The sequence below is a fragment of the Pseudophryne corroboree genome, chromosome 3 (assembly GCF_028390025.1).
Source record: "Pseudophryne corroboree isolate aPseCor3 chromosome 3, aPseCor3.hap2, whole genome shotgun sequence".
NCBI classification, from domain to species: domain Eukaryota; kingdom Metazoa; phylum Chordata; class Amphibia; order Anura; family Myobatrachidae; genus Pseudophryne; species Pseudophryne corroboree.
The window spans coordinates 510,129,838-510,151,668 of record NC_086446.1 but is presented as its reverse complement, the minus strand read 5'-3'; the positions used below and the strand labels follow the sequence as shown (position 1 = coordinate 510,151,668).

General features: G+C 44.7%; 2 protein-coding genes across 4 annotated transcripts in view; one reads left to right on the top strand and one right to left on the bottom strand.

Moving 5' to 3' along the window:
- The window catches only part of PIK3R5 (phosphoinositide-3-kinase regulatory subunit 5), a 241,652-nt gene that overhangs the window by 136,626 nt on the left and 83,195 nt on the right, over window positions 1-21,831 (bottom strand). The window lies entirely within an intron of this gene.
- Window positions 13,880-21,831, top strand: part of NTN1 (netrin 1) — a 475,394-nt gene continuing 467,442 nt past the window's right edge. For both annotated transcript variants that reach the window (XM_063961056.1, XM_063961055.1), the window contains exon 1: window positions 13,880-14,067. The gene's annotated coding sequence lies outside the window, so the exon portion shown is untranslated. The remainder of the gene's footprint in view (window positions 14,068-21,831) is intronic.

Sequence of the window (21,831 nt, the reverse complement as noted above, 5' to 3'; positions counted from 1 at the left end):
AAATGTTGTGCTGACTTATCTGCATTACCTCTAGTACTTTTGGGAAAGGTGACTTTTTTCCTGGCTGCTGCTGAAGAAACTGAAGGAGATGTTGAAGTGCAACATGTCAGTTGAGCTGCCAATTTGCTCACAAGGAGCACTTTGCATCTCTTAAGATCTGGCTCAGTTGTCAAGAAAGACACAGCATACAACTTAAACCTAGGATCAAAAGCAGATTCCCTTTATTTCATCTCCTCCTTCAATTTCTCCAGCTGATTTTCCAAAACCCTCATTAGGGGAATCAAGCTAGTGTCAGCAATCACTACACAGGTGGCTACTTCAAAGGGTTTGAGCACCTTGCACAAGACAGAAAGTACTCTCCACTGTGCTGGGCTAAGGTACATTCCCCCTCCTCTCCCAAAGTCATGGCTTGTTGTATAGCTATGCATGGCAGTTTGCTGTTCCTCCATCTACTGACGCATATAAAGGGTGAAATTCCACCTTGTTACCACCTCTTGCTTCAGTTGATGACAGAGCAAATTGCAGGTGCTGCAGTCTAATGCATGCTGTTGCTGAATGCCGAAAATGCCCGTCATTTAAAAAAAAAACCTGCACCACCAAGTTGATTGTGAGCAAAACAGGGGATGTTTTGGAATTCACCCAGCTGTAATGCTTTCATGATATTTGTGGCGTAATCAATTCACTCCTCTTTTGTCAAGGCCATCTTCAGTTACCTACAACAACAAAAAGTGTTGTAAATTTGGAACCATAACTGCTATTTCAAATCTTGTTACACGACCACCTTTCCATTTTAAAAAACTGACTTAGATTCAGGATGGCCAATTTGAAGATGGCGCCCATGTTCAATACAAACCCTAAAAGATAGCCCTCCTCACCCATACCTTACTGGAGTATTCAGTTTTCCCATTTCCTGCACAGTTTGTGAAACAAAAGGGTGTACTGTGACTTTTGAATCACCCTGTATATCACCTATGCCTCTACACAGGCAAAACAGCCCCTTGTGTTGTAAGACTCTGGACACAACAGTTAAGATCAGCAGAGTCTAGCGCAGCATACAGCAGCGTTCATACACTAGCATGAGTTACTGGGAAATGGTGCCGAGTCCCGGCTGCGGCACCTTTTATAGAGTCCAAGTCTCACGAGAATCCAGTGCTGGGACGATGACGTTTGGCTTAGCGCTGGGATCCGAGTCTGGCGGGAACAGCCGAACTGCGGCTCGGGTGCGATCAGATCCCTGGTGTTCATATTGGTACAGATTCCATAGAATCCGAACCGCTCATTCCTAGTTTTTGTATACGGTTTGTTTATCACTGTACAGTGCTGGGAATACCTTCTTGTGTCCTGCAAATAGAACTACTGGAACTTGGGTGTGTGTGTGGAGTGGGGGGGGGGGCTGGGGAGAGAGACTAAATTGGTGGCTAGCTACAGTATATAGAAGATTGTCCAAAAGTGTATAACCCAGATTCTCTATTAGGGTTCAAGTAAATGTGGTGTGGGATTTGTCAATCCATTAGCTCTGTTAATGCATTACTTGGGGGCTCTGTTAATAAAAGCTACCTTGGCAGTACTGGCCTAAAGCGGAAAGCTTGCTGGCTCACGCATGAGCTATTAAATTAAAGGCACAGAATTATGTTTTGTTATTTCTTTTTTTAAATAGAGAGCATATATGTATATATATATATATGTATATATATATATATATATATATATATATATATATATATATCAAATATTTAAAAATAAAGTTGTTGTTTTTTAGCTTTTTTGAATCCGTTAACAAGCAAAGCTGTAAAACGTATTTAATAGGCTGCACAATGTAAAGAAATAAAAAAAAAACCTTCACCTACAACAGCGAGAAAACTTGACTGCAGTGCCAAAAGAAGGAGTGTGCAACTGATGCCACCACTCAGGGTGTAAGGCACTTTTCCCAGCTCTGTAGGTGCCTAGAATCAAACCTTGCAGCCTGGAGAGATACTCGGTGGAATGTGCTTCGGACACATCCGGTGCTTAGCTACCTTACGGCTTCTGCCAAGCCTACTTCCCCCCAATTATGCGTGATGTAATGACATTGCATGTTCGGGAGAAGGCGTAGGTTACATGGCACAGATCTGCAATGCTACAGTCCTGGTTCAGTTTAACCCCTTGATGTATAGGGCAAAAAGACATTGGAGGAAGCACATTCCCCTTGGTCCCAAACTCTGCCCCAAAGCAAATAAACGTAAAGTAAGCAACACTCAACATTACATGTAATTTAATTTTACTGTAGAAATCTTACAAATGTTTGGCTAAGTCTGTGAAAGAGGTAATATGTTTTCAGACATCAAAGAATCTTCACGCTTCGTTCATCCTGTTTAGTTTTGTGGCTGGGGTTTGTTTGACTAGGGATGGTAGAGAGTCTGAGATGCAGCGGTCCCTGTCTCGTAATGAAAAATCACGCCTTAAACCACAAGGAAATTAATTTGACACGATATTGCTATATGCAAAATATGCACTGTGCATGTTAAACCTAGTTAACCTACCAAACTGTAATTTATGTGCAAAAAAGTACAATATACTGTATATGTTTTCAAAGCATAAGTATAGAGACCTAGGCCAGAAACTAAAGGTAAGGACATCTAAGGTAATATTGAAATATTACCTGTGCCACGCGCTAGTCCAGGGAGGCAGAGGTAGATTGGGGAGGTAAATGTGTGGCTTAGAGACTGGTGTAGGAAAGAGGGGTTTGTGTTCTTGGAACACTGGGCGGATTTCTCGATCAGGCGCCATCTTTTTTGTCGCAATTGATTGCACCTGAATGAGGAGGGGGCTGCGGTGCTGGGGGAAGGTTAGAAGGATAGAGGAGATTTTAAACTAGGTACCCGGGAGGAGGAATTAGAAAGAATTACAGGGACAACTAGAGAGAGAGAAGAAAAGAGGGATGTATAAAGTATAATGGGTGTGGAGAGGGGGGAAGGAGAAAAATAGTCAGCGATGGTAAATTAAGGAAAACTCAACTTCCTAAGGAAACGTTATCTACAACAAAACTTGCAGATCAGGGAATTACTAAACTTAAATGTACAGTATGCTTGCAAATGCAAGAGGCTTAACAAGTAAAATGGGGGAATTAGAAATGATTGCACTTAATGACCAATATGATATAATAGGCATTACAGAGACATGGTGGGACGATTCTTACGACTGGACAGCAAACATGGAGGGGTACATCCTCTACAGGCGAGATAGGACTAATAAAAAGGAAGGGGGTGTTTGTCTTTATGTTAAGCCATTCTTAAAACTGTATTTACAGGAGGTCATTTACGAGGGGACTGGAGATAACGTGGAGTCATTATGGGTTGAGATTTTGAGTAGGGGTAAAGATACAAAAAAGCTTTTAATAGGGACATGCTACAAACCGCCAGCTATTAGTGTGTCTGACGAATTACAAGTCTTGCAGCAAATCGAAAAAGCTGCAGGAATGGGGAAGGTCATTATCATTGGGGACATTACCCGGACATAAATTGGAGCACCGAAACAGTAAATACAGCTAGGGGTAACAGGTTCTTAAACATGCTAAAAGATCATTACTTGTCCTAGGTAATCGAGGAACCAACTAGGCATAGGACTATACTGGACCTAGTACTAACTAATAATGAGGAGATAATATCAAATACTAAAGTAGGGGAGACTTTGGGAAATATCAATCTTAATATGATCACATTCGATATCAGCTTCCAAAAACAACACTATAAGGGTCTAACTAAGACTTTAAACTTTAGAAAAGCTAATTTCAACTTGCTGAAACAAGCAATGAAGGACATCAGTTGGGAAATTGTATTTCATGGGAAGAATACAACTGAAATGTGGGATGTTTTTACAACTGTGCTCAATAAGTACACTCATTTGTTCATTCCCAAGGTCAGCAAAAACAGGAGTAGTAAATTCAAACTGATATGGCTTAATAAGAAGATCAAGGAACAAATGGATAAAAATAGGCATGCTTTCAAAGCATTTAAGTCTGAAGGGAAGGCGGAATCATTCCAGTTCTACAAGAAATTTAACAAAAAATGCAAAAAAGTCATCAGAGCAGCTAAAATAGAACATGAAAAATAAATTGCAAAGGAGAGTAAAACAAACCCCAAAAAGTTTTTTTTAAATACAGTATATAAACAGTAAAAGGTTAAAAAAGGAGATTATTGGAACATTAAAGGACGAGTTGGATGTCTTGATTAATGATGATAGGGAAAAAAGCAGAATTATTGAATAAATTATTTTCATCAGTATTCACGAGAGAGGACCGGTTGACGAGAGTAGAGCACAACATAAGCTATAATAACGACCTGTTGCTAAGTACTTGGTTAAACAAGGAAGTAATCTGGGAGAAACTAAGTAAAATTAAGATAAATAAATCTCCTGGGCCGGATAGACTTCAACCCAGGGTTCTTATGGAACTTAACTCAGAGCTATCGAGGCCCCTATATTTGATTTTCAGTGAGTCAGTTACATCAGGAATGATACCAAAGGACTGGCGTATAGCAGAGATAGTCCCAATATTTAAAAAGGGAATTAAAACTCATCCTGGTAACTATAGACCGGTAAGTTTGACATCTATAGTGGGGGAAATACTGGAAGGTATATTAAGGGATAGCATACTAGAGTACTTGGATACCTCCAAGGTTATTACTAGGAATCAGCATGGTTTTGTGAAAGACAGGTCATGTCAAACTTACTTAATAAGCTTCTACGAGAAAGTGAAGGGTAAAGCAGTGGATGTGGTCTTTTTGGACTTTGCTAAGGCCTTTGACAAAGTCCCACATAAGAGACTAATTTTCAAATTAAGAGAACTTGGGATAGGAAACACTATTTGTATTTGGGTGAGTAATTGGCTGTACAACAGGGAACATCAAGTGGTGATTAATGGGAGGTTCTCTGAATGGGCCTCAGTGCTCAGTGGAATACCGCAGGGTTCAGTAATAGGGCCATTGCTGTTTAACATATTCATTAATGACCTAGGAGTGGGCCTAGAAAACAGTGTCAATTTTCACAGACGATACTAAACTATGTAGAGTAATTAATTCAGACAAGGATGTTGAGTCTCTACAGAATGATTTATCTAGACTGGAGGTCTGGGCAGACAAATGGAGAATGAGGTTCAATATAGACAAATGTAAAGTTATGCACTTTGAAACTAAGAACAAAAGGGCAGCCTATAAACTAAATGGGGAAAATGTAGGCATAATGGTAGTTGAAAAAGATTTGGGGTTGCTCATCGATAATAGATTTAGTAGCAATATGCAATGTCAAACTGCAACAACAAAAGCAAATAAGATGTTAGCATGCATTAAACGGGGAATGGAGACAATGGATGAGAGTGTAATCCTACCACTGTAAAAATCATTGGAGCGGCCAAGCCTGGAATATTGTGTACAGTTCTGGGCACCTCACTATAAAAAAAGACATCTTGGAACTGGTTAAAGGGTTAGAGGCACTGAATTATGAGTAAAGACTTAAAAGCATAGATTTGTTTACACTGGAAAAGAGGCGACTGAGCGGGTACGTTATTAATATTTATAAATACATAAAGGGACAATACAAGGATTTATCAGACGATTTGTTAATAAAAAAAACGCTACACAGGACACGAGGATACCCCCTGCGGTTAGAAGAAAAAAAAAATCATACACAATGGAGAAAAGGGTTCTTCACAGTAAGAGCAGTAAGGATTTGGAACTCTCTGCCAGAGAAGGTAGTAATGGTGGACTCAATCAATAAGTTTAAGAATGGACTAGATAAATTCCTAATTGAAAGAAATATCCAAGGATACAACATGTAAATGATATAAAATGTTATAATACAGGTTGAACTCGATGGACATTTGTCTTTTATGCTAGCAAAGAGATTAAAGTGCTTTTGCTGACAATTTTTTTTTATTTTTGGCAATTTGACAAATCAGCCTCTTAATATCTCAACATCATTGATGTGTAATTTCTGTGTATATTATTGTAGTGTAAGGAGGGTTACTGGTTTTTACCAACACTTTTATTTTCTTACTGATTTGTAAAAATGTGACTTATTTTCCACTGATTGACAGTAAATGTAAATGATTCTTGACAACCCTACCCCAGTGGCCAGTGCCGTAACTAGGAGTGTGCTGGCGGTGCCTTGCCCACAGCGCATGTGCGCTGTAGGCGCAGGACCGGCCAGCAGCACCCGCAGGGCCATCTTTGATTGAATGCGCTGGTAATGTATGTAGCTGTGCGCTCAGCTCCGTGTCTGCTGGGCACACCACTACATACATTACCCCGCATTACATTGGTGTGGCCAGCAGGTGACTTTAGCGGGAAGGCGCTGCAGCTGCTTGGGCACATACTCCGCCCCCTCCCGGCTTACTGATCAGGGCTGCCTCATCCCCAGGCAGCTCGGCGCCGCCACCACCTCCTCCAACAACGGGGAAATAGCCTGTTTCAAACAGGATTAAGGGGGATGCTCCGGGGGCAAGTCCCCCAGTCCCCCCTGTCTGAAATGGCCCTCTGCCAGTGCCACACGCCACAGATCGGATCTCTATTACCGATCTGCGGGGCGGCACTCCGAGTCCCCACTGATAGTACATACACACAGCCGCTGATGCTGCACTCCGTCTCCTCCTGTCTACTAACTAATCATGGAAACCCGCCCGCACGTGATGTGAAGATGTCATGCCGTGCGCACGCTGAGCCTTCTCTCCTCCTGTACCCGCATCCCTAGTTCTTGAGGAGCGTTAGGAGGCACAAATGCTCCTCCCAGTCCAAGGTGTAAGGTAATCTGTGACTGTGATGCTACAGGCTTTCCTGATACAGGTATTATTTCCCTGCATCTCCCCCTCAGCACCCTTATCCTCACCCTCCCTTTGTCTCCCCCTCAGCACCCTTATCCTCACCCTCTCTGTTTCTCCCCCTCAGCACCCTTATCCTCACCCTCCCTGTGTCTCCCATTCAGCACCCTTATCCTCACCTTCCCTGTGTCTCCCCCTCAGCACCCTGATCCTCATCCTCCCTGTGTCTCCCCCTCAGTATCCTGATCCTCACCCTCCCCGTGTCTCCCCCTCAGCACCCTGATCCTCACCCTCCCTGTGTCTCCCCCTCAGCAACCTGATCCTCACCCTCCCCGTGTCTCCCCCTCAGCACCATGATCCTCACCCTCCCTGTGTCTCCCCCTCAGCACCCTGATCCTCACCCTCCATGTATCTGCCTCTCAGCACCCTTCTCCTCACCCTCCCTGTAACTCCCTCTTAGCGTCCCTGCCCTCAGCTTCCCAGTATATCCCCCTCAGCGTCCCTGCCCTAACCCTCCTTGTATCTCCCCCTCAGTGTCCCTGCCTTCACATATATATATATATATATATATATGTATGTATGTATGTATGTATGTGTGTGTGTGTATATATTACCATAGGGCCCCCTGTCTTAAGTACCCCGGGCCCCCTAAATCTTTAATCCAGCTCTGGTGTGAGGGACAAGTGTTATATTGTTGCTTTGGTTTAAAACTATTGTTATTTTGTACATTATTTTAGTGCATAATGCTTTTCTCTGTGGCTGTCACCAGCCTTGAACCTCTCTCTCGCGCTATCTCTCTCTCTCCCCCCTTCTCTCTCTCTCGGACTCTGCCTGCCTAATATGTAAAAGCGGACTCTGCTTTCTAATGTGTAAAAAGGGGGACTCTGCCTGCCATTATGTGTAAAAAGGGGACTGCCTGCCGTAATGTGTAAAAAGGGGACCCTGCCTGCCTAATGTGTAAAAAAGGGGGACTCTGCTGCCGTTATGTGTAAAAAGGGGACTCTGCCTGCTGTAATGTGTAAAAAGGGGACAGCTGCTGATATGTGTAAAAAGGGGGACTGCTGCATTAATGTGTAAAAAGGGGGGACTGCTGCCTTAATGTGTAAAAAGCGGGACTGCTGCCTCAATGTGTAAAAGGGGGACTCTGCTGCCGTAATGTGTAAAAGGAGGACTCTGTCTGCCTGCCTAATGTGTAAAAAGAGGGACTCTGATGCTGTAATGTGTAAAAAAGGGGGACTCAGCCACCCTAATGTGTAAAAAAGAGGGATTCTGCTGCCATTATGTGTAAAATGGGGACTCTGCCTGTCGTAAAGCGTTAAAAGGGGGGCTGTTGCTGTAATGTGTAAAAGGGGGGCTCTGCCTGCCTGCCTGCCTAATGTGTAAAAAAGGGGACTCTGCAGCCATAATGTGTAAAACGGGGACTCTGCCTGCCATAATGTGTAAAAAGGGGTACTCTACCTGCCGTAATGTGTAAAAGGGAGCTCTGTGGCCATGTTCCTTCCCCATGAAGCCACTCCCCCTATATTTTGAGAGCACTGGCCCTGTTTTTATATATTGGGGGGGGGGGGCGCCGATGCTGTTTCTTGCACACAGCGCTAAAATGTCTAGTTACGACACTGCCAGTGGCATAACTATAGAGTGTGAAGGAGATGCAACTGCTATGGGGCCTGGCCACTTGGGGGGCTCGAAGGCCCAGCAAACAACCCCACTGCACCTTTTTTATTTTGTTTAAGTAGTTAGCAGAGGTCCGGACCTGACAGATTCCTTCCTGATAGGAGGAGGGAGGGGCTAAACACTGAGCAGCAAACCATGGCAGCTGCATTGTGTGTCTCGACCTTGGCCCTAGTTCAGTGCTTCTCCCCTCCGACCACTGTCGCTGATCCCTCCCCCTAACATTGACATCTTCGCCAGGCGTCTTAGCTCCCCTCTGTCCCCCTTTCTGTACGTGTCCTCATCCTCGCAATGAGCGGATCTTAGACAGGAGAGGTGAGTAGCAGCGCAGGGAGCTGCAGGCGGTATGTCATGCACTGACAGACAGCGCTGCGCTTTATATGGCTCCCTATCAGCAGTCGGCGTATGCTCTCCTTTCACCTGTGTGCTCCCTACAGCTGGGAGTGTAACACATCCTCCCACACAGAGACCGTCATGTGGGCCTGTTATTGTCTCCATCCCCAGGAGTGTACCATCTCCACTACTTTCCCTCCTCTCCTCCTTCCTCAGCTTCCTTACTACCATTGAGGGGAATTTTGCTAGGCACACGTAACACGGCCCCGGGAAAATGCTGCAGGCACAGTGTGCTGTTGTTAGGTTGACCACACTTAGGTCGACCACTATTGGTCGATATGCATTAGGTCGACATAGTTAAAAGGTCGACATTGACAAAAGGTCGACACAGAAAAAGGTTAACATGATTTTTTCACATTTTTATTTTTAATTTTTGGAAAATGTTTGCGCTTTACAATCCACATGGACTACAACTGGGAATAATAACCTGTGCCAAGCGCAGAGGTAGCAGAGTGAAGCACCTTGCCCGACGCATGGTGAGCGAAGCGGTGCACTAAATGGGGTTCCCGCTGATTTTACGGTGTAAAGAACACAAAAAAACCGAAAGAAAACTCAGGTCAACCTTTTTTTATGTCAACCTTTTTCATGCTGACCTTCAGTACATACTGAACTTTTTCCTGTGTCGACCTAGTTCATGTTGATCAAAAGTGGTTGACCTAGTGACTGTCAACCTAGACAGGGTCAATGATCTACAACCATTCCCTCCCTACTGGTCTGCATCTCTGTATTCACTCCTTATCAGTCTGCGTCTCTTCTATCCCATCCCTACCGCCCTGCGTCTCTCTATCCCTTCACTAGCGCCCTGCATCTCTATATTCCCTCCCTATCAGCGTGCATCTCTATATCCCTCCACACCAGCCAGCGTCTCTCTATTCCCTCTATACCACTCTGCGTCTCTATATTCCCTCCCTACCGGCCTGCGTCTCTCTATACCCTCCCTATCAGCGTGCATCTCTATATCCCCTCCCTGCCACTCTGCATCTCTGTATTCATTCCTTACCAGCCTGCGTCTCTATCCCCTCCCTACCAGCCTGCATCTCTGTATTCCCTCCATACCAGCCGGCGTCTCTCTATCCCCTCTCTACCACTCTGCATCTCTATATTCCCTCCCTACCGCCCTGCATCTCTATATTCCCTCCATACTGGCCGACGTCTCTCTATCCCCTCTCTACCACTCTGCGTCTCTATATTCCCTCCCTACCGTCCTGCATCTCTGTATTCCCTCCATACCAGCCGGCGTCTCTCTATCCCCTCTCTACCACTCTGCATCTCTATATTCCCTCCCTACCGCCCTGCATCTCTATATTCCCTCCATACTGGCCGACGTCTCTCTATCCCCTCTCTACCACTCTGCGTCTCTATATTCCCTCCCTACCATCCTGCATCTCTGTATTCCCTCCATACCAGCCGGCGTCTCTCTATCCCCTCTCTACCACTCTGCGTCTCTATATTCCCTCCCTACCGTCCTGCATCTCTGTATTCCCTCCATACCAGCCGGCGTCTCTCTATCCCCTCTCTACCACTCTGCGTCTCTATATCCCTTCTCTACCACTCTACGTCTCTATATTCCCTCCCTACCGCCCTGCATCACTATATTCCCTCCATACCGGCCGGCATCTTTCTATCCCCTCTCTACCACTCTGCGTCTCTATATTCCCTCCCTACCGTCCTGCATCACTATATTCCCTCCATACCGGCCGGCGTCTCTCTATCCCCTCTCTACCACTCTGCATCTCTATATTCCCTCCCTACCGCCCTGCATCTCTATATTCCCTCCATACCGGCCGGCGTCTCTATATCCCTTCTCTACCACTCTGCGTCTCTATATTCCCTCCCTACCGCCCTGCATCACTATATTCCCTCCATACCGGCCGGCGTCTCTCTATTCCCTCTCTACCACTCTGCGTCTCTATATTCCCTCCCTACCGCCCTGCATCACTATATTCCCTCCATACCAGCCGGTGTCTCTCTATCCCCTCTGCGTCTCTATATTCCCTCCCTACCGCCCTGCATCACTATATTCCCTCCATACCGGCCGGCGTCTCTCTATTCCCTCTCTACCACTCTGCGTCTCTATATTCCCTCCCTACCGCCCTGCATCACTATATTCCCTCCATACCAGCCGGTGTCTCTCTATCCCCTCTCTACCACTCTGCGTCTCTATATTCCCTCCCTACCGTCCTGCATCTCTATATTCCCTCCATACCGGCCGGCGTCTCTCTATCCCCTCTCTACCACTCTGCGTCTCTATATTCCCTCCCTACCGCCCTGCATCTCTATATTCCCTCCATACCAGCCGGCATCTCTCTATCCCCTCTCTACCACTCTGCGTCTCTATATTCCCTCCCTACCGTCCTGCATCTCTGTATTCCCTCCATACCGGCCGGCGTCTCTATATCCCTTCTCTACCACTCTGCGTCTCTATATTCCCTCCCTACCGCCCTGCATCACTATATTCCCTCCATACCAGCCGGCATCTCTCTATCCCCTCTCTACCACTCTGCGTCTCTATATTCCCTCCCTACCGTCCTGCATCTCTGTATTCCCTCCATACCGGCCGGCGTCTCTATATCCCTTCTCTACCACTCTGCGTCTCTATATTCCCTCCCTACCGCCCTACATCACTATATTCCCTCCATACCAGCCGGTGTCTCTCTATCCCCTCTCTACCACTCTGCGTCTCTATATTCCCTCCCTACCGTCCTGCATCTCTATATTCCCTCCATACCGGCCTGCGTCTCTCTATCCCTTCTCTACCACTCTGCGTCTCTATATTCCCTCCCTACCGCCCTGCATCACTATATTCCCTCCATACCAGCCGGCATCTCTCTATCCCCTCTCTACCACTCTGCATCTCTATATTCCCTCCCTACCGCCCTGCATCTCTGTATTCCCTCCATACCGGCCGGCGTCTCTATATCCCTTCTCTACCACTCTACATCTCTATATTCCCTCCCTACTGCCCTGCATCTCTATGTTCCCTCCATATCAGCCGGCGTCTCTCTATCCCCTCTCTACCACTCTGCGTCTCTATATTCCCTCCCTACCGCCCTGCATCACTATATTCCCTCCATACCAGCCGGCGTCTCTCTATCCCCTCTCTACCACTCTGCATCTCTATATTCCCTCCCTACCGGCCTGCCTCTATCTATCCCCTCCCTACCAGCCTGCGTCTTTATATTCCCTCCCTACTGCTCTGCATCTCTATCCCCTCTCTACTGGCCTGCATCTCTATATCCCCTCCCTACCAGCCTGTTCTCTATATCCCCTCCCTATCACTCCGCATCCCTCTATCCCTCCCTACCACTCTACACTTATAAGGCTGCATACACGCACACCAGCACCCACTCTCACAACACACACTGACATACACTCACACATCTCCGCACCTACCCTATACACCCCATTTCTGCACTGAATCATCCTACACTTGCATACCCTCCCCAATGCATAGTTCAACATCTGAATATGATGCAAAAATGTAGTTAAGTAACTGTACATACTGTGTCATAGGAAACGTGGCTAACAGGCTTCAGTATCTGCAGGGACCTGGCTAGCTGGCTACAATGTGAGGTATTTTTTATATATATTGCTTACAATTGATTCCAGATTTATGAAATAATTATATTGGTGAAAGGGCAGTTTATTCACTTCACAAGTCCATTTGTATGCATCCTTTTATGACATGAATAAAACACATTGTGGGGCAAATTCAATTTAGCCCTTTAAATTTCTTGGGGCGAAACACATAGGATCAGATATAAGTTCCCAGATCCATGAGTTTTCGTGGCCGCAATAAAATGGCACTTATCGTGGCTTTTGTTTCGTCTGCCTCCGGATAGTGCCATCTTTCAGGGCAAATTGGATAGCCCCCTGTGGCTCAATTAGCCATGGTAAAGTATGGAAGCTAATTTAATTCCCCCCTTAGCATACCCAACTGTCCCGTTTTTCACGGTCTGTCCTGCTGTCCCACCCACATTTGGGAGATCCTCTTTGTTACTCGCTACTCTGAGCAGAGCAGCGGTGAATAGATCTATTCCCCAACAGGGAGGGACAGGGGGCATGCCAGCAGCTCATTGAGCGCTGTTCATGCCCCCATAGGGACAAAACCGGGGGCGTAACTTGCGATCGCAGCTTCACCTGGTTTTAAGCAGCCACAGAACCTGTATAATTCATGCGTGTCCCAGGTTAAAGGGATAATATGGTCAGCCTACATCAGACTGTCAATCAGTAATGGTCTGATGCAGATCTGCATCCTATATGGCAGGTTCCGTTTGCACACGCGCAGAATGAAAATTGGTACTTTGCAACAATGGACGCAGGTGCAACTACACCTGAATGACCCCCTATATACTGTCAATGCCCCAGTTGACGAAATCACTGACAGTATATAGGGGGACAATGGGGAGCAATGCCAGAGCTGTTTAGAGACCACCAAACCCCAAAATTGAGCCATGGAGGTAAAATATATTTAGGGTAGAGTTGGACACTTTTTCAAATAAATTGCAGCTGTATAATGTGCACCAGGATGCTGTGCCAGCCACGTCTCAAGATGCATCCACCATTTCTGTGTCTGGACAATGCTATTAATAAATGCTAAAGTTATATTAACCATGTAAAACAAAATTTTATTAAATGTTAAACCATATCATTATCATACCTCCCAACATGACCCTCTCCAGGAGGGACAAAATGCTCTGCTTCTGGATTTTTCTCTTCATTTATGATTGCTGGCACCTGTTTTGCACAGGTTTATGGATAAGAAAGGTGTTTCAGCACATGTGATGGCAATTATAAATTAAGAGGGAAGTCCAGGAGCAGAGCAGTCTGTCCCTCCTGGAGAGGGTCATGTTGGGAGGAATGCATTATGCAAGCCTGTGATAGATTTCGTTGAGACAGGATAGTAGGAACATCAGCTGATATGAAGTCCAGGTCTGCTTCCACAATCCCAGATTTTCCAATAAAACTGTTGCACCTGATTCTTTAGCTGTTCCACTCCCTCTAGCTTGCTTTTCTCTCTCTCACCATTTGTGACTAATGCTGTGGAGAAAGATGCACTTTGAAGAACTGAGGTTTCCTGTTTTGAGTCAAATCATCTCTAGTTCTCTAGTTCGAAGAAAACAGAGTGTGTGGAGTTTGCGGAAGCACATCTGAGATCTGACCACAAAATGGAATTTTTGTCTGTGATCTGAATACTGAGGGGGAGGCTGAGGCAGGTAACATATTTGATATCACGTACAATTACCAGGCTGACCACTCTATCAGATATAGTACTGTATGTCAGGCTGGGAAAACAGAAACATGTTCTTACTATTGTTTGTATATAGTAGGCGCCAAAAAGGTCTGTGGCAACAATGTAAAATTATTCCTTATTCATTAGGATGCTTAGACACACAGTGGAGATTTATGTACACATGAAATATCTGCATATATGTTATTGATAGGGCAGAACCTTAACAGAAATAGGAAGGTGGTATGTTTGTTTCTGGAAACAATGGCAAGCATATCTGCTAAAGTACAATCCAGTCTCTCAATCTTCACAGAACTCCTCAGACGCAATTTTATTACCTCATTTTATTCCACCTCTAAAGTTACAATAACCCTCTCAGATCACATCCAGAGGTGTTTTCTCAATTTATTGCCTCGTTGCCAGTGAAAGACTAAACACACAGCATAAAGAAACACCTATCTGTTAAGGTGCATACACACGGTGCGATACTGACTTATGTGCGATTTTGACTATGCAATATCGTCTGTGTGCTTGCGATTTTGGCTATGGACAATTTTGACTATACTTTTTACTAAATAGTCAAAATTGACTTGCCTGCACAGTCTATTTTTTTTCTTGCGATACCGACCCCGCAGGACTGCACATCGGTATCGCAAGCTGTGTACACATGGGGGGTAATTCTGAGTTGATCGCAGCAGGATTTGTGTTAGCAATTGGGCAAAACCATGTGCACTGCAGGGGAGGCAGATATAACATGTGCAGAGAGAGTTAGATTTGGGTCGGGTGTGTTCAATCTGCAATCTAAATTGCAGTGTAAAAATAAAGCAGCCAGTATTTACCCTGCACAGAAATAAAATAACCCACCCAAATCTAACTCTTTCTGCACATGTTATATCTGCTTCCCCTGCAGTGCACATGGTTTTGCCCAATTGCTATCAAAAATCCTGCTGCGATCAACTTGGAATTACCCCCATGGTGCGATTTGCATTAACTTTCCTTGCAATTTTGACAATATAGTCAAAATCACAAGGATTTATCGCACCGTGTGTGTGCACCTTTAGCATCTCCGCCCATAGACAGCTAATGTACCGTATACATTTCGGCCTGCATGTAATGCCTAGGTACATATATATTAGTATTCATAATAATTGGCCAAAACATACTGACCAATAATAATACTGTGTTTTATTGCAGAGGTTCCCAAACACGGTCCTCAAGGCACCCCAACAGTCCATGTTTTAGGTATATCCATGGCTCGGCACAGATGGTTAAATCAAATTGACTGAGGTGCTAATTAAATCACCTGTGGCCAAGCATGGATACATTTAAAACCTGGACCGTTGGGGTGCCTTGAGGACCGCGTTTGGGAACCTCTGGGATATTGTATTGTGGGAATGTATCAGTCATCCGGACCAGGGACAGCTGGTACATCTGGTACCAGCTGTTCTGGTGAAAAAGTCCTCTGGAGTGCAAAGTGGAAGCATCAGTCTTTTGCATATGTGACAGACTTCCCCGTGTCTAGAATGCGTGAGCCAATCATGTTTGAGCATGCACAGTAAGAGCAGTAAATCACTCTCTGGAGTTAGGAAAAGGTAAGTATTGTATAATTGTTCTACGCCTATAACACTAATTTAAACATAGTGTTAAACCCCATTCACACCAAGGCAAGGACCTGGAAAAATCCAGGTTGTATGTTGATGAGAACAGTTCATTCCAGATTATCTGGTCCATGCCTGGGATTTTCCTGACTATAAGCCAGTAGGCTGTGATTGAAAAAAAAGTTTTTTTTCCTGGGTTACAGTACCCGGGCTTTGATCAACGAACATCTTTGGTCAATGGGAAGCTCGTGCTGACATAGCAACTTCATGAACCTGTTCTGCAGGACAGACACGGGTCCAGTTTGTGAGTGAAAAGCTTGTGCCATTAGGCTTTTGTCCATTAATTCAAAGGACATTCTTCAAAGGATAACTACAATTTTAAACATAATTTCAACGTTACACCGACTTTTTTACCGAAGGTAAACAGAAGGTCAACAATCAACCCACAATCTGTACCACTGAAGGACAGCTTTCAAACAAATGTGAGTCCAATTCCTCTACACATCAAACTACTCCAGTCTGAGTAACCCAGACACTTATAAATTAAATCTGTGTTGGGAACGCTGCAAGACCTTTCCACTTCATCCGCAACTACTCAGATTTATGTCTATAGCTTACCAAAACATCTGAATTCTCACCTGTACCAATGTTATCTGTCTTTTTAAACTATGAAAAGACTTCGCCAATCTGCTCACTAAAGTTCTCTCTTATGCAAACTCATGTATGTTTTTTTATGTAATGATTTGCTTGTAATTGGCATTGCATTTGTGGGGAAGTTGCACAGTGAAACATAATGTAGTTTATTATTGCATGCTGTTTGGTGTTTACCTCCTTAGATCATTTGAGCATTTGTGGTCAGGTGTACTATATCTTTACATTTAGTGAGGTGTAAAGGACAGAGTGTGATTCCTGATTAGTAAAAAAAACAAATACCAAACACTGAGCAACATCACCAAACAGGTAATTTCAACTTTAAACTTATCATTTATTTTGTACTGTCTGGACATGGCTACTAGTAACAGATGCACAGACAAAGGGCCTAATTCTGAGTTGATCGCAGCAGCAAATTTGTTAGCAGTTGGGCAAAACCATGTGCTCTGCAGGGGGACAGATATAACATGTGCAGAGAGAGTTAGATTTGGGTGGGGTGTATTCAAACTGATATCTAAATTGCAGTGTAAAAATAAAGCAACCAGTGTTTACCCTGCACAGAAACAATATAACCCACCCAAATCTAACTCTCTTTGCAAACATTATATCTGCCCCCCCCCCTGCAGTGCACATGGTTTTGCCCAATTGCTAACAAACTTGCTGCTGCGATCAACTCAGAATTACCCCCAAAATTTTTAAAGCTATGTGTGCAAATGCTAGGAGCTTAGGAGACAAAATTCCAGAGCTAATTGCGATAATGACAAGGGATAACCTGGATATTGTGTCAATTAGAGTCATGGTGCAATGAGAATCATGACTGGGACATAGCTATACGAGGATACAATTTATTTAGGAAGGATAGAATGGAAAGAATAGGAGGAGGGGTAGCAATCTATATGAAAAAGTATAAATGCTACTTTAATACAAAATATTGAAGACAAAACTGAGGCCCTTTGGGTCACCACAGAAACCGGGGAGAAGGACATTATTCGCATTGGGGTGATCTATAGACCACCAGGCCAGGGGCAGGATTTGGTCAGGAACCTATTGTTGGACATGACTAAAATGGCCTTAAAGGGAGAAGTCATAATCATGGGAGACTTTAATTTACCTGATGTAAATTGGGAGGGGTCTTTTGCAAGTTCAGCTACAAGTGTCAAATTTCTAAATTCCTTACAGGGAGAACCTCTCAAGCAATTGGTGAGGGAGCCTACTCGCAAAGACTCAATATTAGATTTAATTCTTACAAATGGTGACAGGATATCAGACATATATGTGGGTGAGCGCGTGGGATCCAGTGATCATCAAGCAGTATGATTTAGTATAAAGACAGGATCCAACTCCTGTCACACAAAAACAAAGGTGTTGGATTTTAGAAATGCTGACTATGCAAAAATGGGGATATGTTTAAGTGAGTCATTGGCGGACTGGAGGAACTTTGAAGGAGAGCAGGAGAAGTGGGAAAAACTGAAAAGTGAAATATTAAGGGCTACAGACCTTTGTATCAAAAGGGTTAGGAAAAGGAAGCCAATGTGGTTCACAAAAGGGCGCTGGAATCCCGACACCCAGCATACCGACAACTAATCTCCCTCTTGGGGTCCACGACCCCCCTGGAGGGAGAATAAATAGCATGGCGCGCGTATCGCACCACCGTGCCCGCAGCATGGCGAGTGCAGTGAGCCCGCAAGGGGCTCATTTGCACTCACCGAGCTGTCGGTATGCCGGTGGTCGGGATCCCGGCATCGGTATGCTGGCCGCCGGCATATCATACTACACCCCACAAAAGAAGCATCAACTAGTGTGAAAGCAAAAAAGATGGCTTTTAGGAAATACAAACAGACTCAAAATAATAGCGACAAAGAGGTATATCTTGACAGACGGAAGGATGGTAAGAAAGTAATCAGACGTGCAAAGGCAGAATCTGAGATGAAAATGGCCCAGTCAGTAGATAAAGGGGGTAAAACTTTTTTTTAAGTATATAAGTGAAGGGAGAAAATCAAATGGAGGAATAATAAGACTTAAGATAGAGAGTGAGCATTTGGTGGAGGGAGACAAGGCAATAGCAGATCACATAAATAATAATTTTTGCTCAGTACTTACTACAGAAGGAGAAGGGAAGGGGCCACAGTTAAGTTGCAAGGACATTCATAAAAATAAGGTAGATTAAACTATATTTACAGAGGAGAAGGTCCTAACAGAACTTGCAAAACTAAAAGTGGATAAATCAATGGGGCCAGATGGGATACACCTAAGGATACTAAAAGAGCTAAAAGATGTGCTGGTGGCACCTTTAACAGAATTATTTAACCAGTCACTAAATACAGATGGCATTGCAGAGAACTGGAAAAGAACAAATGTAGTTCCACTGCACAAAAGTGGAAGCAAGGAAGAAGTAAGTAACTACAGACCAGTAAGCCTTTCATTAGTAGTTGGGAAAGTAATGGAAAAACTATTAAAATAAAGAGTTGATGAATATCTTAAATCAAACAACTTACAGGATCCAAAACTGCATGGATTTACTGCCAGACAAATCTTATTGACTTTTTTGACTTTGTGACAAAAATAATAGATCAAGGGGGAGCTGTAGATGTAGCATATCTAGACTTTAGTAAGGCAATTGACACTGTCCCACATCGCAGACTGCTAAATAAACTTGAAAGCATAGGGGTGGGTTATAAAACGAACCTGGTTGCAGGATAGGAAACAGACAGTTGTAGTAAATGGAGTGCAATCTATGAAGGGAAATGTTACCAGTGGAGTACCCCAGGGATCTGTACTTGGACCAGTTCTCTTTAATATCTTTGTTGGTGACATTGCAAATGGTATTGAAGGGAAACTATGCCTTTTTGCAGACGATACAAAGATCTGCAACAGGGTAAACCCACCGGGCGGGGTAAAACAAATCATTGATGACCTAGGTAGGCTTGAGAAATGGTCAAGAACGTGGCAACTACAGTTTAATGCTAAAAAATGCAAAATCATGCACTTGGGTCTCAAAAACCCAAAGGCTAAATATAGTATCAAGGGTACTATAATGGAAACTACTGAGGAGGAAAGGGATTTAGGAGTCACTATTTCAAGTGACTTAAAGGCAGGAAAGCAATGCAACAAAGTAATGAGAAAGGCAAGTCAGATGCTTGGTTGCATAGGAAGAGGAATCAGTAGCAGGAAAAAAGAAGTAATAGTGTCACTGTATAGGTCACTGGTACGGCCCCATCTGGAATACTGTGTCCAGTTCTGGAGACCATATCTCCAGAAGGATATAAATACATTAGAGAATGTACAAAGAAGGGCAACTAAAATGGTGCATGGCCTATATCACAAAACTTACCCGGAAAGGCTAAAAGATCTTAACATGTATAGTTTGGAGGAGAGAAGGGAAAGGGTGGACATGATAGAAACTTTCAAATATACCAAGGGTCTTAACAAAGTTCAGGAGGGAAACATTCTTCAAAGGAAGAGAAGTATTAGAACTCGAGGACATACACTGAAAGGGACGTGCGGTGAGGTACATGGCTCAGGAGGCGCTGGCTAGCACCAGAGCAAGATTTACATGCAATATATGAGCCAAAGTGTACATCTGGGCATTATACACAGGTGCAGCAGTATAAACTCCTGGAAATTTGGTGAGTTTTGATCAGATGTGCAGAAAAGTTAGCCAGGTGAGGCACTGCCTCCCCTGCCATAGACTTTTTACTCCAGTGTTTTGGCTATAAAATAAGATTTTACTTACCGATAAATCTATTTCTCGTAGTCCGTAGTGGATGCTGGGGACTCCGTCAGGACCATGGGGGAATAGCGGCTCCGCAGGAGACAGGGCACAAAAGTAAAAGCTTTAGGATCAGGTGGTGTGCACTGGCTCCTCCCCCTATGACCCTCCTCCAAGCCTCAGTTAGGATACTGTGCCCGGACGAGCGTACACAATAAGGAAGGATTTTGAATCCCGGGTAAGACTCATACCAGCCACACCAATCACACTGTACAACCTGTGATCTGAACCCAGTTAACAGCATGATAACAGCGGAGCCTCTGAAAAGATGGCTCACAACAATAATAACCCGATTTTTGTAACAATAACTATGTACAAGTATTGCAGACAATCCGCACTTGGGATGGGCGCCCAGCATCCACTACGGACTACGAGAAATAGATTTATCGGTAAGTAAAATCTTATTTTCTCTGACGTCCTAGTGGATGCTGGGGACTCCGTCAGGACCATGGGGATTATACCAAAGCTCCCAAACGGGCGGGAGAGTGCGGATGACTCTGCAGCACCGAATGAGAGAACTCCAGGTCCTCTTTAGCCAGGGTATCAAATTTGTAGAATTTTACAAACGTGTTCTCCCCCGACCACGTAGCTGCTCGGCAGAGTTGTAATGCCGAGACCCCTCGGGCAGCCGCCCAGGATGAGCCCACCTTCCTTGTGGAATGGGCCTTGACAGATTTAGGCTGTGGCAGGCCTGCCACAGAATGTGCAAGTTGAAATGTGCTACAAATCCAACGAGCAATCGTCTGCTTAGAAGCAAGAGCACCCAGTTTGCTGGGTGCATACAGGATAACAGCGAGTCAGTTTTCCTGACTCCAGCCGTCCTGGAAACCTATATTTTCAGGGCCCTGACAACATCTAGCAACTTGGAGTCCTCCAAGTCCCTAGTAGCCGCAGGTACCACAATAAGCTGGTTCAGGTGAAACGCTGACACCACCTTAGGAAGAAACTGGGGACGAGTCCGCAGCTCTGCCCTGTCCGAATGGACAATCAGATATGGCTTTTGTGAGACAAAACCGCCAATTCTGACACTCGCCTGGCCGAGGCCAGGGCCAACAGCATGGTCACTTTTCATGTGAGATATTTCAAATCTACAGATTTGAGCGGTTTAAAATGTGATTTGAGGAATCCCAGAACTACGTTGAGATCCCACAGTGCCACTGGAGGCACAAAAAGGGGGTTGTATATGCAATACTCCCTTGACAAACTTCTGGACTTCAGGAACTGAAGCCAATTCTTTCTGGAAGAAAATTGACAGGGCCGAAATTTGAACCTTAATGGACCCCAATTTGAGGCCCATAGACACTCCTGTTTGCAGGAAATGCAGGAATCGACCGAGTTGAAATTTCTTCGTGGGGCCTTCCTGGCCTCACACCACGCAACATATTTTCGCCACATGTGGTGATAATGTTTTGCGGTCACCTCCTTCCTGGCTTTGACCAGGGTAGGAATGACCTCTTCCGGAATGCCTTTTTCCCTTAGGATCTGGCGTTCCACCGCCATGCCGTCAAACGCAGCCGCGGTAAGTCTTGGAACAGACCTGGTACTTGCTGAAGCAAGTCCCTTTTTAGCGGCAGAGGCCATGAGTCCTCTGTGAGCATTTCTTGAAGTTCCGGGTGCCACGTCCTTCTTGGCCAATCCGGAGCCACGAGTATAGTTCTTACTCCTCTACGTCTTATAATTCTCAGTACCTTGGTTATGAGAAGCAGAGGAGGGAACACATACACCGACTGGT